Source organism: Podarcis bocagei, assembly GCF_964188305.1.
Source record: "Podarcis bocagei genome assembly, chromosome: 4".
Classification (NCBI taxonomy): Eukaryota; Metazoa; Chordata; class Lepidosauria; order Squamata; family Lacertidae; genus Podarcis; species Podarcis bocagei.
Genome location: NC_138128.1, coordinates 8,853,685 through 8,869,017, shown reverse-complemented (window position 1 = coordinate 8,869,017; position 15,333 = coordinate 8,853,685).

The following is a 15,333-nucleotide window of genomic DNA, read 5'->3' as shown; positions in this document are numbered from 1 at the left end:
CTTTAACTATATAGACCTTTGTTGGCAAGGTGATGTCCCTGCTTTTTAAGATGCTGTCTAGGTTTGTCATTGCTTTTCATTGAAAAATACGGTATGTCAAATCCTAAATAGGAAACTGGCTTTTAGGAAGAACAATGGATAGATACACAGAGAGAGTGAGAGCACTTTCTTTATCACATTTATATGCCACCTTTTTCACCACGGAGCTCAAGGTGCCTGTACATAGTTCTTCCTGCTCCTCACAACAACCCTGTGAGGTAGGCCAGGCAGAGAGGCAGGGACTGACCCAAGGTCAATGAGTGAGCTTCATGGGCAAGGGGGGATTTGAAGCCTGGCCTCCCAAGTCCTAGTCCAACGCTCTAACCACTACCCTACCCTGGCTGTCGTATGGCCACCTGTCGCAGCTGCTTTAGCTGAGATTTGTGCATTGCAGGGGGTTGGACTAGATGGCCCTTGGGGTCCCTCTACAATTCTATGATTCTATATCAATGTACATAGTGTTTACACCCATAGACACCCACAGGGGAGACTCTTCTTCTCGTTTTTGTGAGAAATTAGTCTGCTCCCCTCCACACCACTGTCAGTGTTTAGCTTTGCCTGCTCTTTTGCTGCAAATGCGCTGAGCTTATACCCCGAGCAATTTTACGGGCTTGATTCTGCCTTGTCTCTGTTATTGCGAACGCAAACTTGTGTGTTTGCAAGTCAGATCAGAAGGTTGCCTTGGACTTGGCCAGAAGGATTGGGAACAAGAGGCTCCTTCCATCGCTCTGCACCACTTTGCCTAAAGTGCACGGTGCAGAGAGTTTTCATTACATAATGTTCCTAAATTGGGGTTACTTCCTAGAGGCAAAAAGTGTGCCTTGCCTCCCTTCCTCTTGTGAGCGTTAGATATCGAGTGTGGTGGGATGTGGAGGTATGATGGATATAATGGAGAGCAGGTCACACCTTGTCTCTACTGACCCGCAAAAGGGGAAGCTGTCTGGGAATCGATCTCGCTGCCTTCAGCAGTCAGGTGCCTGCCCCGAAAGTGTCGGTTGACCTCTGTAAGCTCAGCACAGCTCCCGGGCTGGGATCCATCTCAAGGCTCTCATGGGAGCATCCAGCACACTCTTTGCTTGCTCTCTTGATTTGGCTGAGGAAGGAGCTTCCCTCCTGAAAGGTAACCTACGGCCTGCTCATCTCCTGCCCGCCCCCTTATTTGAGAGCTTCATGTACCTGCTTCAACAAGTACAGTTCCCAGAATTCTTTGCGGAGGGAGCCAAGTGTAGTTCTGTCCATTGGCCTTGCTAGCTAGGGCTGGTGGGAGTTGTAGTCCAGAGCACCTGGAGGCCACCCAGACAGGGAAGGCTAGTCTAAGCTCACCGTCACTCTATTTCCAGTGGCAGGTCTATGAGTGTCATTGCTTATGTAGCCAAAATGGCACCATCCATTCCCAAGATGGGGGGAACAACTAGCTTGGGGGAACCTCAAGTCTTGCAGGGTTAGGAGGAAAATGAATCCCAAAGCAGCCCAGTGTTGACTGAGCGTGCTCAGTGTGTGTGTGTGTGTGTGTGATTCATATAATGTAGTCTCAAAAAATGCTGGGTTGAAATATACAGTGGTGCCTCGCAAGACGAAATTAATTCGTTCCGCAAGTCTCTTCGTCTTGCGGTTTTTTCGTCTTGCGATGCACGGTTTCCCATAGGAATGCATTGAAAATCAATTAATGCGTTCCTAGGGAAACCGCCTTCAGACCAGGTCCGGGGACAATCTGTCCCCCGACCTCTTCTGAAGGCTGGGGGGGGGACAAGGGCTTTTCTTCCCACCCCCAGCATTTTAAAAAACCCTGGGACAGCGGAGGACTTCTCCGCTGTCCAGGCGATCTTAAAATGCTGGCGGGCGGCATTTTAAAATCGCCCCGGGACAGCGGAGGACTTCTCCGCTGTCCGGGGCGATTTAAAAGCCCCTGGGAAGGCAGGCAGGGGGGACAAAGACTTTCGCCCCCCGCCCACCTTCAGAAGGTGTTCCCGCCCCCCCGCCCGGCTTCGCAGCAGCGCTACGAAGCCCGGCGGCTGGGGCAGGTGTTCCCGCCCCCCCACCCCGCTTCGGAGCAGCGTTCCGAAGCGGGGTGGCTGGGGCAGGTGTTCCTGCCCCCCCCGCCCGGCTTCGCAGCAGCGCTACGGGACCCCCAGCTACGGGACACAGGGAGATTTTAAAATGCTGGGGGTCGGGAGCGAAGCGTTCGCTGCCGACCCCCAGCATTTTAAAATCTCACCGGGACAGGGGGAGATTTTAAAATGCTGGGGGTCGCTCCCGACCCCCAGCATTTTAGAATCTCCCCGGGACACGGGGAGATTTTAAAATGCTGGGGGTCGGCAGCGAACGCTTCGCTCCCGCCCGCCAGCATTTTAAGATCGCCCGGGGCAGGCGGGGGGAAGGCAGGCGGGGGGGGGGAGCAAAGACTTTTGCCCTCCGCCGGCCTTCAGAAGAGGTCCTCTTCTGAAGGCCGGCTGTGGGTGAAAGTCTTTGCTCCCGACCGCCAGCATTTCCCTATGGGCTTTCGTCTTGCGATGCAAGCCCATAGGGAAATTCGTCTTGCGAAGCGCCTCCAAAACAGAAAACCCTTTCGTCTTGCGGGTTTTCCGTCTTGCGAGGCATTCGTCTTGCGGGGTACCACTGTATATATATTTCCTTAAACACATTTTCCAACAATACATTGACCAGCATATAAACCATTTTTGCTCCGCCGAGCTTGCAACTTCCCTCCTTCCCTTCAACCAGTATCCCATATCAAATTCAATCGTGCAGTCTAACTCTTTACAATATCTTTACATTGTAGGATTTACTTCAATCCTGCTAGTGTCTTCAGTTTTTTACAATTATCATTTAAATATACAATAAATTTACTCCAGTCTCTCTGGAATTTCTGCTCGTCCTGGTCCCGGATCCTGCAAGTCAGTTTGGGCAACTCAGCACAGTCCACCATCTTCGCCTGCCACTCCGCAATAGTAGGAATTTCTTGTAGTTTCCATTTTTGGGCCAACAAAGTCCTTGCTGCAGCTGTGGCGTACATGAATAGTCTTTGAACTATCTTCATAATCTCATTTCCCATCAGGCCGAGCAAAAATGCTTCCGGCTTTTTGGGGAAAGTATGTCTAAACATCTTCTTTAGTTCATTATAGATAGATTCCCAAAATGTTTTTACTTTGTCACATGTCCACCACATATGATAAAAGTCTCCATCTAAAAACTTTTTTAAAAGCACTTAAAAGCAGTACAAAGCATGGGATGATGATTGACTGATGTGGGGCAGAGGGGAAGAAACAGAAGCTGGAACCCTCAACAGTGGTGCTCTATGTTGCAATGGTCTTCCCTTCTCGCCTTATCCATATAACAACCCCATGAGTGAGAGAAGCTAAATGGAGAGACAGTGATATACACAAGGCCATCCAATGAGCCTTGGGGCTGTGTGGGAATTGTAGCCGAGGTTTCCAAGTCCCTCTCTCTGCCTGCATCCCTGCATATGGGAGGGATGCACAGAGAAGGGGGCAGTGGTGCTGCTCTGATGCACGTGGTCCAGCAGGCAGCCCCATTCATTGCCAGGGCGCCAGCAAAAGCTGGGTCGATTGCTTTCTTCCAAACGGAGGAATGACGTGGCCAGCTCGGAGTCAGAGGCACAGCTGCTGGAGCAGATCAGCGCCTGATTAATGTTGCACAACTTGTTATATTGTCAGATAATTATCCCCAAACTGTATGACTTTTCTGCTAAGTGGCAGCGCTTAATTGCGTTTTTAATTACGTTGTAATAATTCCAGCCCAGGCTGAGCGAGAGGACAGAGCCTGGCGCAGTGGCGGCAAGGCCTGCCAAGAACCATTAACCTGTCTGAGGAGAGAGGAATGGGCCTGCCACAGCCTTGGCACAAGCGGACCGCCGCCGTTCACTGCCATGGGGAGGCAGCCCCCCAAAATGTCCCAGACATGGCATTAATGGGAGGGACTTGGTGGTGGAAGGCAGAAAGTGGGCACAACTGTAAGGCGCAGTGGTGGCAGCAGGTGATGCTGTCTGCAACCTATAAAGCCCTACTACAAATGAAGATCACACTCCCTGAGAGACAACATTGCCAGGGAGAATCTTGGTTCAGTTCACATCTAAAGGTGAGCCTGCCTAATTCCAATGGCAGATTGAGGGGAGTGTGATTGGTTTGGCCACACTGGACACAGAGCCTCAGGGGTGCCACAGGGGATGATGCAACCATGCTTCAGAATGAGTGTGAGAGGCCCTGGGTGCCAAATTTTGGCATCACACGGGGCACTGCTCAAATGGGAGACCCCAAAGTCTGCCACTGCTAAGTCACAATACACTACTATCCTTCAGTGTTCACACTTCTTCAAAGTTTGCAGTCCCCCAGCCAAGGCCAGCCCACCCATGAGACAAGATGAAGCGACTGCCTCAGGTGGCAGGATTCACCAGGGCAGCAGATCCCAACGTTGTTCTTTCTTCCTCTCTTGTTCCAATTTCGCGCTGAGGCCTTGCCCCCCCCCCCCGAAAAGCCCGAAAAAGTGCATCTTTTGAACTCCGTGACTTGCAGGAAGCAAGGGCAGGAAGATGTGCATCCCAAGTTTGGGAACTCAAGATGTTGGAGGGTATGCAATCACTTATCTCTGTATCCTGGGGGAACAGATTCCATCAATTGCACTAACAATGGGTTGATTGAAGGTGTTGTGACTCTTCTTGCTTTGCGTGGACTGGCGGAGTCCCCCAAACCCTGGGCAGCCCCCATGTGGAATAACGACTCAAGACAACGTGCTATGGGATTAATATTGGCCACGACTTTATTATCTTTCAGATGTGGGTAGACCTTGGCTCAGGCATTGGGCCTTTATCCCTCCTAGTCCCCCGCTGGGGATCATCAGGGTTATCCAGTGTGTGGAGGGCATGGCCTGGCTCTGGAGAACATATGTTCAAGCAGAGAGAGCCCGCCCCCATTACGCCGCCGTCGTATGGGAGAGCAATGACGACCTCCAGGCATACAGCCAGAGCCTCCCCTCAAACAACCCCTTTAACAAGGAACCCTGGTATCACCGCCACAAAGAGGAGGGGGCGTGGGTCACCGCTGCACGCCCACGCCCCCCATTCAGGGAATATAGACTAAAGGATTCCACCCAAGACCTGATACCAACAAAGTTGTGACGCTTTGCTACGGGAAAGGCAAACCTGCCAATGCAGGGTAATTCCTTTCTGGCCCTCCAACAGTGACCTTGACGTAGCAGCGCCCGCATACCTGTGGAGAAAAGGTTAACCTGCAAAAGAAGACTTAACTGAGTGTGGGTAGGGTGGGAGAAGCTCTGGAGACAACTGATGATTCCTAGGTAAGATCCTCCCCCTATTGTGTGGGCAGGTAGTCCCTCCCCCTACCTGGCCTGATCACCTTGGCAACGCCTCCCCAGGCGGGATTGGACAACTGACTGAGGTAGGCGGAGACCTCCAGGTATCCCATCTGGGGGGAGGTGAAGCCAAGGCTGTGCTAATGTTGCCGCATAGGGTCCAGGGGGCTGCGCGCGACCACACAAAGGGCGCCCCCATTTAATGTGGGAAGCGGTCATTCACAGGCTTTGGGCACTTTCTAGAAAAGTGCAAAATGGGGCAATGAGCAGAGAGTGATGAAGCAGCCTGGTGTTTCCTCCCTTACAGCACCAGGCCAGCGTCTTCCCTGACTCTTTCCCTGTGTGTGAGCTCTGACAGGCTCTGGCCCAGCAACCCTGACAGGAGCCTGCCTAGGCAACCATCAGGTTCGGTGCTCGCAGTCCCAGAACACAATTTGGTTCCAGCTGAACGAGAGCCTAAATTTGCCCGTCAATCCTGGCACTCCTACTCTGGGCACCCAGAGGATCGCGTCAGCCGACTGGGGCCAGGAGAAGGGGCCAGGAGAGGTCAGGAGAAGGGGGCAGGCACTGCAGCCGGACTGGAGGAGAGCTCACCTCCCGGCACTAATAAGAAGGGAAAACTCAGCACCTAATCAATAGAGCGGCTGAGTGTAACATCTCCAACCGCCAGCTCTGAAGGAAGGAAGAGGCCCTGTAATTGCAAAGGCAGAGCTTGACAGATGCCTCCTGTCCCAATCAAAGCTAGCAGCCTTTGGGGAATTGCTGGCTCCTGGCTGCTACCTCCTGGTGCCCATCTCCCCACATCTCGCTGTGCAACAACGTGACAGAGACAGGTGCTCAAATGTCGACCGGCCCATCTGACCCGGTGCTTCCCGAACTCCTAGAACGAAAGTCACGAGCTGTAGGTTCCATGTAAATATGTGTCTATCGAAAACGTGGCAGTGGTTTTCCCTTTTGGTGGTGGCGACGGCAGGGACTTGTAGGAGAGAAGCAGTGGGCAGGGAAAGGATGAAGAACCCCTCTACTACAAATTACACTCTCCCCACCCGACTTACTTCAAAACAGGAGCCAGAAAAAGTTTACCTCCAGTGTTTGCATGAGGTATGCAATCCTGAATTTAGTAGTAGTAGTAGTAGTAATAATAATAATAATACAGTGGTACCTCGGTTCTCAAACATAATCTATTCCGGAAGACCGTTTGACTTCCGAAATGTTCAAAAACCAAGGTGCAAAGGGCTGGCTGCAAGTTCAATTAGAAAAATTGAAAAACACGCAGAGGAAGCTGTTTGACTTCCGAGGCGCGTTCGAAAACGGAAGCAATTGCTTCCGGGTTTTCAGCATTCGGAAAATGAAATGTTCAGCTTCCAAGACGCTCGAAAACCAAGGTACTACTGTAATAACTACTGGGGTTTCCCCAGCCACTCTGGGTGGCTTACAGCATACAGTGGTACCTCGCAAGACGAATGCCTCGCAAGACAAAAAACCTCGCAAGACGAAAGGGGTTTTTTGTTTTTTGAGCGGCTTCGCAAGACGATTTTTCCCTATGGGCTTGCTTTGCAAGACGGAAACGTCTTGCAAGTTTGTTTCCTTTTTCTTAACACCGTTAATACAGATGCGACTTGACTTCGAGGAGCAACTCATAGAACGCGGTATGGTAGCCTTTTTTGAGGTTTTTAAAGACTTTGGTGATTTTTGAAGCTTTTCCAAAACTTTCCCGACACTGTGCTTCGCAAGACGAAAAAAATCGCAAGACGACAAAACTTGCGGAACGAATTAATTTCGTCTTGCGAGGCACCACTGTATATAAAACATAGAAAAACATCAAACATTTAAAACTTCCCGATACAGGGCTGCCTTCAGATATCTTCTAAAAGTCAAATAGTTGTTTATTTCCTTGACATCTGAAGGGAGGGCGTTCCACAGGGAAGGCACCACTACCAAGAAGACCCTCTGCCTGGTTCCCTGTAACTTTGCTTCTTGCAGTGAGGGAACCAGCTGAAGACCCTCGGAGGAGGACCTCAGTTTCTGGGCTGAGTGATGGGGGTGGAGACGCTCCTTCAGGTATGTTAAGGTCAGCACCACCACTTTGAATTGTGCTCGTAAATGAGCACAATTTGAAAGAATGTGTAGGGGCTGACACTGGAGAGGGGGTGTGGATGCTGGACCTGCTCACAAAGCTTACATTTTCGCCCACAAAACCATGTCATCAGGAGGGGTGTGCCTTCCGGTCCGGTCCAACGCTCTGGCATTCATCGGCAGGATTGTGCCAGATCGCTGGACCTTCAGCTCAAACCTGCTGATGATAAGGCACACTGGTGCTTGTCAGCAGGGGTGCGCCAGAACGCCTTCTAATCTGGAGCTCTGGCGCTCATCCGCAGGGCTTGCCAGACCTCTGGCGCATCTCTGTGACTCGTGCCAGAGTGAGCTTCTTTTGGTCCAGTGCTGTGGCGTGAGGATTCGCACCAGACCAAAAAAACGGGACATTCCAGGATGCCAACAGAAATCGGGATTGTCTCTTGTGATTCCAGATGTCCCACTTAAAATGAGAGAGTTCTGGGGGTGTGCCCAGTGGCATAACATGGGGGGGGGTACAGGGTGTCCTCTTGATAGCCCTTGGAATAGAGGACTTTCTTTTGTAGAGAATGGCACAGGGACAACCTGGCAGCCTGTTTCTGCTGCACCATGAAAATGCCCTCAATTGGGCTTTTATTTTATCGATTATTTGCTTGCTTGCTTTTTTTCTGTTTACTTGCTTTTTTTCTGCTTCAAACCCTGCCTTTTGATCTGGAAAGATCCCCAGACGAGTCTTACACACAGACAAAGAATTTTAAAAAATGACATTGGGACTGTATTTCAACTTTCACTAGCAGAATTGCAATGGTTTAGAATAGTGGTTCCCAATTAGCTCAGTCCTGCAAAAACCCCTGTTGTTGGTTTTTAAAGCCAAGCCATGGATACCCTACTTTTGGAGAGAGAAAAAGATATCTCTATGGTAGTTTTTGTTATGCAAATGGTGCCGCAGACCGCCTGGGTGGGTTACGCAAACCCCCTGGGGTCCACAGGCCACCAATTGGTTTACAATATTCTCTCTCTCTCTCAAACACACACACAATGCCCCAAATTTCATGAAGTTGTTGTGGCTGCCCCCATTGCCTCTCCACTCCCCACAATCTGTGGGGCTTTTGCATCATTACAGAGAGATTCCACCCCACCCCCCTTCCCAAACAGGCATGGAAAACAGCACTGATCATCTTGGCTGCACCAGCTCCGAATGCCAGCTTCGACTGGGGTGGATGCTTGGAACTGTTTTCCTTTTCCTACATTTCCTCTGCTTTAATATTGCATCTTTATTACAGAGAGAGAGAGTCATTCCTCAAGGGGAGAGAGGAAGGGAGAGGACCGTGCCTGCCTTAGCCAGACAAGGGAGGGTCAAAGGCCACTGCATTTAACATTCTTCCTGGCTCTTAACTGCACAGAAAACCAGTAGAGACAGCATGAGTGAATAGGGAACAGCGGGGAGCTTTTGGTTCAAAGCCCTAAATGCTGCGGCTGGGGCAATTCTCCACCCCCCTCCCCACAAGCACCCCTAGACACTGCACCTATGAGACTCGGAGAAAACACGGGGAATTTTCAGGCAGCTGCTAGAAATCCATTTTGCAGAGGAGAGCGGGGGGGGGGATGTTTGAGAGAAAGCTGTTTCTTTTTGGATCTTGCAGCTTATCCAGGAGATTAGGACGGGGTTGGGAGCCCGCAGGGAAAATGCTTTTCTTAACTAAGCCTCGGGTATGTTGTGGGTGGGGTTCACCAAGGGTCAGGCCTAGGGGCAAAGGAAAGGGCGGTAGGTAGATTAAAATGTGCCATTCACGGCAGATGGGTGCAGAAGTCAGAGGCGGAGAGTCGCAGTGGACGAGGAGACACAGCCCCTGCATTTTGCAGAGATGGGATAATAATATAAAAAGGGACCTTCCTGCTTCCTGAAATCTTATACATGATGCAGGTAGGGATGTAGGAGGGCATCAGTTTTGATTCCTCCCTGTATTTCTCACATGCACCGCAGTTTTCTTTCTGCTGCAGTTCGTATTCTGCCCAAAACAAAGTTGTTTCATTGTCCACCATGGCAAAATCATGTAGCTTACATAACTGGCATGCGTAATTATAAATTAGTTCCTGTCATTAACTTATTCTACTCCGTGTATTTCAATGCAAACACAATGCCAATTAGGGGTGGAATGTAATCTATTACATAACATTTGGATACTGAAAGCAACATCAGAGGATAACAATTGCGTCTGCTGGATTGATTTCTGCACTTGTCATTTCCACTCCTGTTTTCACAGAATTTCCCCAACATCCCCACTGGGAGGTTCTGGGAAAGGACTGTACCATGTCAGAAAACAGTGCATTTGCATCCAGTGCCTGACCTACAGATTTTGCCAGGGGGCAATAGTCTGCAGTGCTGCTCTCCTTATTGTGAACAAATTTTACATAAGCTGCTGCTCCTGTAATCTGCTGCCCTAGACATATGCCCCTTTTGCCCCTTTCAATCCGGGCCTGAATGCATCAGCTCCAATGACCATACTGTACATGTTTAGGCAGGAATAACCAGCTGTACAAATATGAGATGGGGGACATATGGCTTACTGTCAGTACAGTACCTGTGAAAAGGATCTAGGGGTCTCAGTAGACCACAAGCTGAACATGAGTGAGCAGTGTGATGCAGCAGCAAAAAAAGCTAATGCTATTCTTGGCTGAGACTCTTGAGAGTCTCATGGACTGCAAGAAGATCAAACCTATCCTATCAAACCTATCCAAGATGGTTGGATAGTGTTCTCGAAGCTACCAGCATGAGTTTGACCAAGCTGTGGGAGGCAGTGGAAGACAGAAGTGCCTGGCATGCTCTGGTCCATGGGGTCATGAAGAGTCGGACACGGCTAAACGACTCAACCACAACATTCTTGGCTGCATCAACCAAAGTATAATGTCCCAATCAAAGGAAGTAATAGTACCACTCTATTCTGCCTTGGTCCTTGTTTTCTTCTGCTGTGGAGGGTTCTGATTAAATATCAGGAAGAACTTCCTGGTGGTAAGACGTGTTCAACAGTGGAACGGTATCCTTTGGAAGGTTGTGGACTCTCCTTCCTTGGAGGTTTTTAAGCAGAGGTTGGACGTCCATCTATATTGGACACTGTATTTGAGATCCCTGCATTACAAGGGGGTTGGTCTAGATAACCCTTGGGTCCCTTCCCACTCTACAATTCTATGATTTTATGATATGCATAAATAAGGCTATTCGCACATTTGCATAAATAAGGAACATAATTTAATAATATGGAGAAATCAGTCACATGTCTCAGAGGAGAGCTGAAATGAACAGGGCTGCCTGAGGAATTCAATTCCTGCATGTTCTTATTCAAACCAGCCTGATCAGCAGCTTCTGGAACATAATTATCCTTCAGATTTCGCACCTCTCTGAATCTTACAATATGGTCCTTGGCTCAAAAGATGTCCTGCAGCACATTAAAAATGTGTATTTTGGGGTGAAACACGTTTAGAAATGCACACAATGTGATAAAATATGTATTCAGGTACAAATGCCATGCAATCTTTTAAGAACTGCAGAGTAATGCAGAAATGGGGATGGGATGGATTTATGAATGAAGACAGGTGAGGCTGATGTGGAGCAGGAATAAACGGACCCATTCATCCCTAGAAATGAATCTGTGCCACCAAAATTCTCCTTTGTGACTCTTTTGCTGAATATTTTCTATTTAACATCCTGATTTTTCTATAGCAGTCATCAACATCACGGAATTACTATAATATTAAATACTGAGGACCCCATTACAGGTCATGTGCAATTCATATCTACCACTAACCTGCTTTTCTTCGCAACACATCTCCCTGGCAACCACCTTAAGAATGTAATTGAAGAGAGGCGTAAAAACATTGATAATAAATAATACATACATACTGTACGTACATATATATACAGACTCTCAGGAATCAGCTCAGCTCAGCCTAGGGATGGGCGAATCTCTCAGTTTTGGGTTTTCTCTGTTTCTATCAGTCTGAAGTTCAGTTTCCAACATTTGCACATCAGCTTGCATTTTTAAAAGAAGAAGAAGAAGAGTTTGGATTTGATATCCTGCCTTTCACTCCCTTTAAGGAGTCTCAAAGCGGCTAACATTCTCCTTTCCCTTCCTCCCCACAACAAACACTCTGTGAGGTGAGTGGGGCTGAGAGACTTCAAAGAAGTGTGACTGGCCCAAGGTCACCCAGCAGCTGCATGTGGAGGAGCAGAGACGCGAACCCGGTTCCCCAGATTATGAGACTACCACTCTTAACCACTACACCAAAAGCCTTCATGGAAATTTATCAATATTCTAGTGTGAATTTCTCCTAATACACACATTTTGAACACATCCCCCCCTCTCCCAGGCCATTTCTATCCCTCCCCCCCCCCCATGGTGTTATTTTCAGTAATATATACGCATTTTATTCCGGTGCATTCATTACTGGCTGGAAAACTGCATTGAAAAATTCAGAGAAGTGCAACTTTCGGAGGACAGCTTTATTTCATTTTTTTTAAAAGTACAGATTAGGTAGGCTTGTCTTTAAATGCAAACTGGATCAATATGCCTCCCCCATCCCTATCCCAGCCACATGTAAACACAGCTGGGGCTGGAAGGGACATCATGTTGCAGTGGAAGCCCCTACCCAAAAAGGATGCCATCAATTTTGCTAAACAAAGTAGAATAAAGCTTCACTAGAGTAGGTGGAAATAATAATAATAATAATAATAATAATAATAATAATAATAATTATTATTATTATTATTATTATTATTATTATTATTATTATTATTATTTATTTGTACCCTGCCCATCTGGCTGGGTTTCTCCAGCCACTCTGGGTGGCTTCCAACAAAGATTAAAAATACATTAAAATGTCACACATTAAAAACTTCCCTGAACAGGGCTGCCTTCAGATGTCTTCTAACATGGCATTGAATTGGACCCCTTCAGTTCAATGACCTGATGGGGATGGAAATTTGGTGAGTGGAGGGGGGACTGTGTGAGAGAGGGTATGGAGTGGCCACACCCACTCTTGGCCACACCTATCTTTGTCATACAGACCCCAGAGGTTTTGACTAAGGATAAGGGCAGTGCTTGAGCTGGGAGGGCGGGGCAGTAGGAACCACACTTAGCCATCACAAGTCTCTTCATCTCAGGGTTGTGAGTTTGAGCCCCACGTTGGGCAAAATATTCCTGCTTTGCAGGGGGTTGAACTAGATGACCCTTGTGAGCCCTTCCAACTGTACCATTCCATGATATTGGATTTTGAATAAAATTGCGATTGATTGCTACTGTTCTAAATTTGGTTCTATTTGATTCACTCATCAAGAAACATCCCCTGGGGGAGGCAATAACGCCAAACAGTTGAATTCCAAATATTGATGCCATTTTTTATTTAATTTCCAGGATTCAAATTTGGGCAAAGGAGCATCCTATATTTTATATAAAAACACAAAAGGTGAAATATGAAAATCCATTGAATTCCATGCATGGATGTATGTGAATACAGAATACAGTGGTGCCCCGCAAGACGAATGCCTCGCAAGACGGAAAACTCGCTAGACGAAAGAGTTTTCCATTTTGGAGGTGCTTCGCAAAATGAATTTCCTATGGGCTTGCTTCGCAAGACGACAATGTCTTGCGAGTTCCTGCTGGTTTTTTTCCCTTCCCCGCCCCCTTTTTCTAAGCCGCTAAGATGATTATCAGCCAATCCGATCAGCAGATAAGCCGCTAAAAGCCGCTAAAAGCCGCTAATAGCACTAATCCGCTAATCTTTCAATGGGCTTGCTTCGCAAGACGAAAAAACCGCTAGACGAAGAGAATCACAGAACGGATTCTTTTCGTCTTGCGAGGCACCACTGTATATAAAACACATGACAAATCTATCTAGTCCAGAGTGTCTTTGGCACCCCCCTCCGATTTTCTTCTTTAAAAATCACCCCCTCTTTAAAACACACAGCTCTTAGTTGTCTTATCACTTTTTTAAAAACTTGTTAAAGCCTAATTTGATCCTATTTAAAATTAATTAATTATATACACACCACACATTTAAAGTAACCCCCCCCCAACACAAAGGAATCCTGAGGACTGTAGTTGGTTAAGGGTGCTGGGAAATATATCTGTGGGAGGAGTAAATGACAGTCCTTAGGGTAATTTCTTGGGTTTGTGTATGTGCTTTCAATGTGCTTTGCATGTTTGCAAACGAGATTTGGGTTTTCCTGCTTCACTTTCTTTTGTAATGTTAGCTAATTTGGACCTTCACATCCCAGAAAAATGTTGTTTGGAGGCCACATAGAAAACAATGATTCTTCAACACCAGCTTTGTTGAACTGGTCGTGTTGTGTGGATGCCTGATTATCGTCTTCCAAAGCAACTACTCTATTCTGAACTTAAAAATGGAAAACGTAATGCTGGTGGTCAACAAAAGAGTTTTAAAGACTCTCTCAAGGCAAATGTAGAAAAATGTAGTATAAACACCGACAACTGGGAAACACTGGCTTGCGAGCGCTCCAGTTGGAGAACAGCCTTTACCAAAGGTGTCATGGGCTTTGAAGACGCTCAGACTCAGGACGCAAGGGAGAAACGTGCTAAAAGGAAGGTACGCTTGGCAAATCCACACTGTGATCAACTCCCGCCTGGAAACCAATGTCCCCACTGTGGAAGGATGTGTGGATCCAGAATTGGCCTCCACAGTCACTTACGGACTCATTGTTAAAACCGTGTTTATGGAAGACAATCTTGCTCAGCTACAAGTGATCGCCAAAGAAGAAGATAACACCAAAGGATATGCAGTTCAGGAGATGGGGCGTAGGGCTCTGCTGCCCCCTGGGATGCTCCTCCCCCACCCCACCCCATGCATGCCTTTCCTGGGGGTCAACCTTCCCCACCCTGACCCCAGAACGGCTGCCTGGGAGGGCTGGTGGCTGGACAGAACTAAATGCTTCCCACCTGTTTACCTTTATTTATTTGGCCGGGGCTCTCTGTCAGCACAGCAGGGGATGATTACAATGGGCAGGAAGCCCCAGGGCCTCAGGTGCAGAGAGTCACCTGTGGGTCACGGGAGGAGACTCCCCTCTATCTCATGAAAGAGACAAGCAGCCATTGTTCTTGCAGACAAAAAGGTTAAGCAGTGCTAATCGGCATCTCTCTGTAGTACACACGCCGTCTCTTGAAAGGGATGGTAGCAGGAGAGGCCGGTTGCAATCCAGGGCTAGGAATGTCCTCCTGACCTGAATATGGGTGGGAGGAGTGGGGAAGGGAAGGAGTCCTTCTTCCCTAGAGCAAAAGACAGCTCACTGCCTTCCAAGGCCATCTGTTGTAGGGCTGGATAGCTCGTGCCACCAGGCAGCTCTTCCTGATGTTTAGCTCAAATTCCTGTCTTTCAAATACCCATTGGCTTGGACACAACTCTCCTGGAGCAACAGCAAGCCTGAGACTTGTAATCTCAGGGTCATGGGTTTGAACCCCATGTTGGGCAAAAGATGCCTACAATGCAGGAGGTTGACCCTTGTGGTCCCTTCTAACTCTATAATTCGATGATGATGATGATTGGAGTTGTATGGTATGTTAGGGGAGGGGCAGTACCTCTGGTGGCTACTCCTTCATGCTCCTTCTACATCATGCTTCTTCTAAGGTGGTTTGTCCATCTTTGGTCCCCACTCAGCTCTCACCTATGGCCCCTAGAAACTGCCAGCATGCAACAGAGACCACACCACAGCTTTGACTGGTCGGCTAAACCCTCAGTGAGTTAGTGACTTCCTCTGCATGCAAAGACAGGCTTCAGTGGGTTGTATGGATGAGACCAATAGTGGGTTCAACTGTCAAGAAGGTGGTTTCTGCGCATGCTGTAGAGGGATGTGAGGAGCAGATGGGGACACCTAATAAAATTATTATA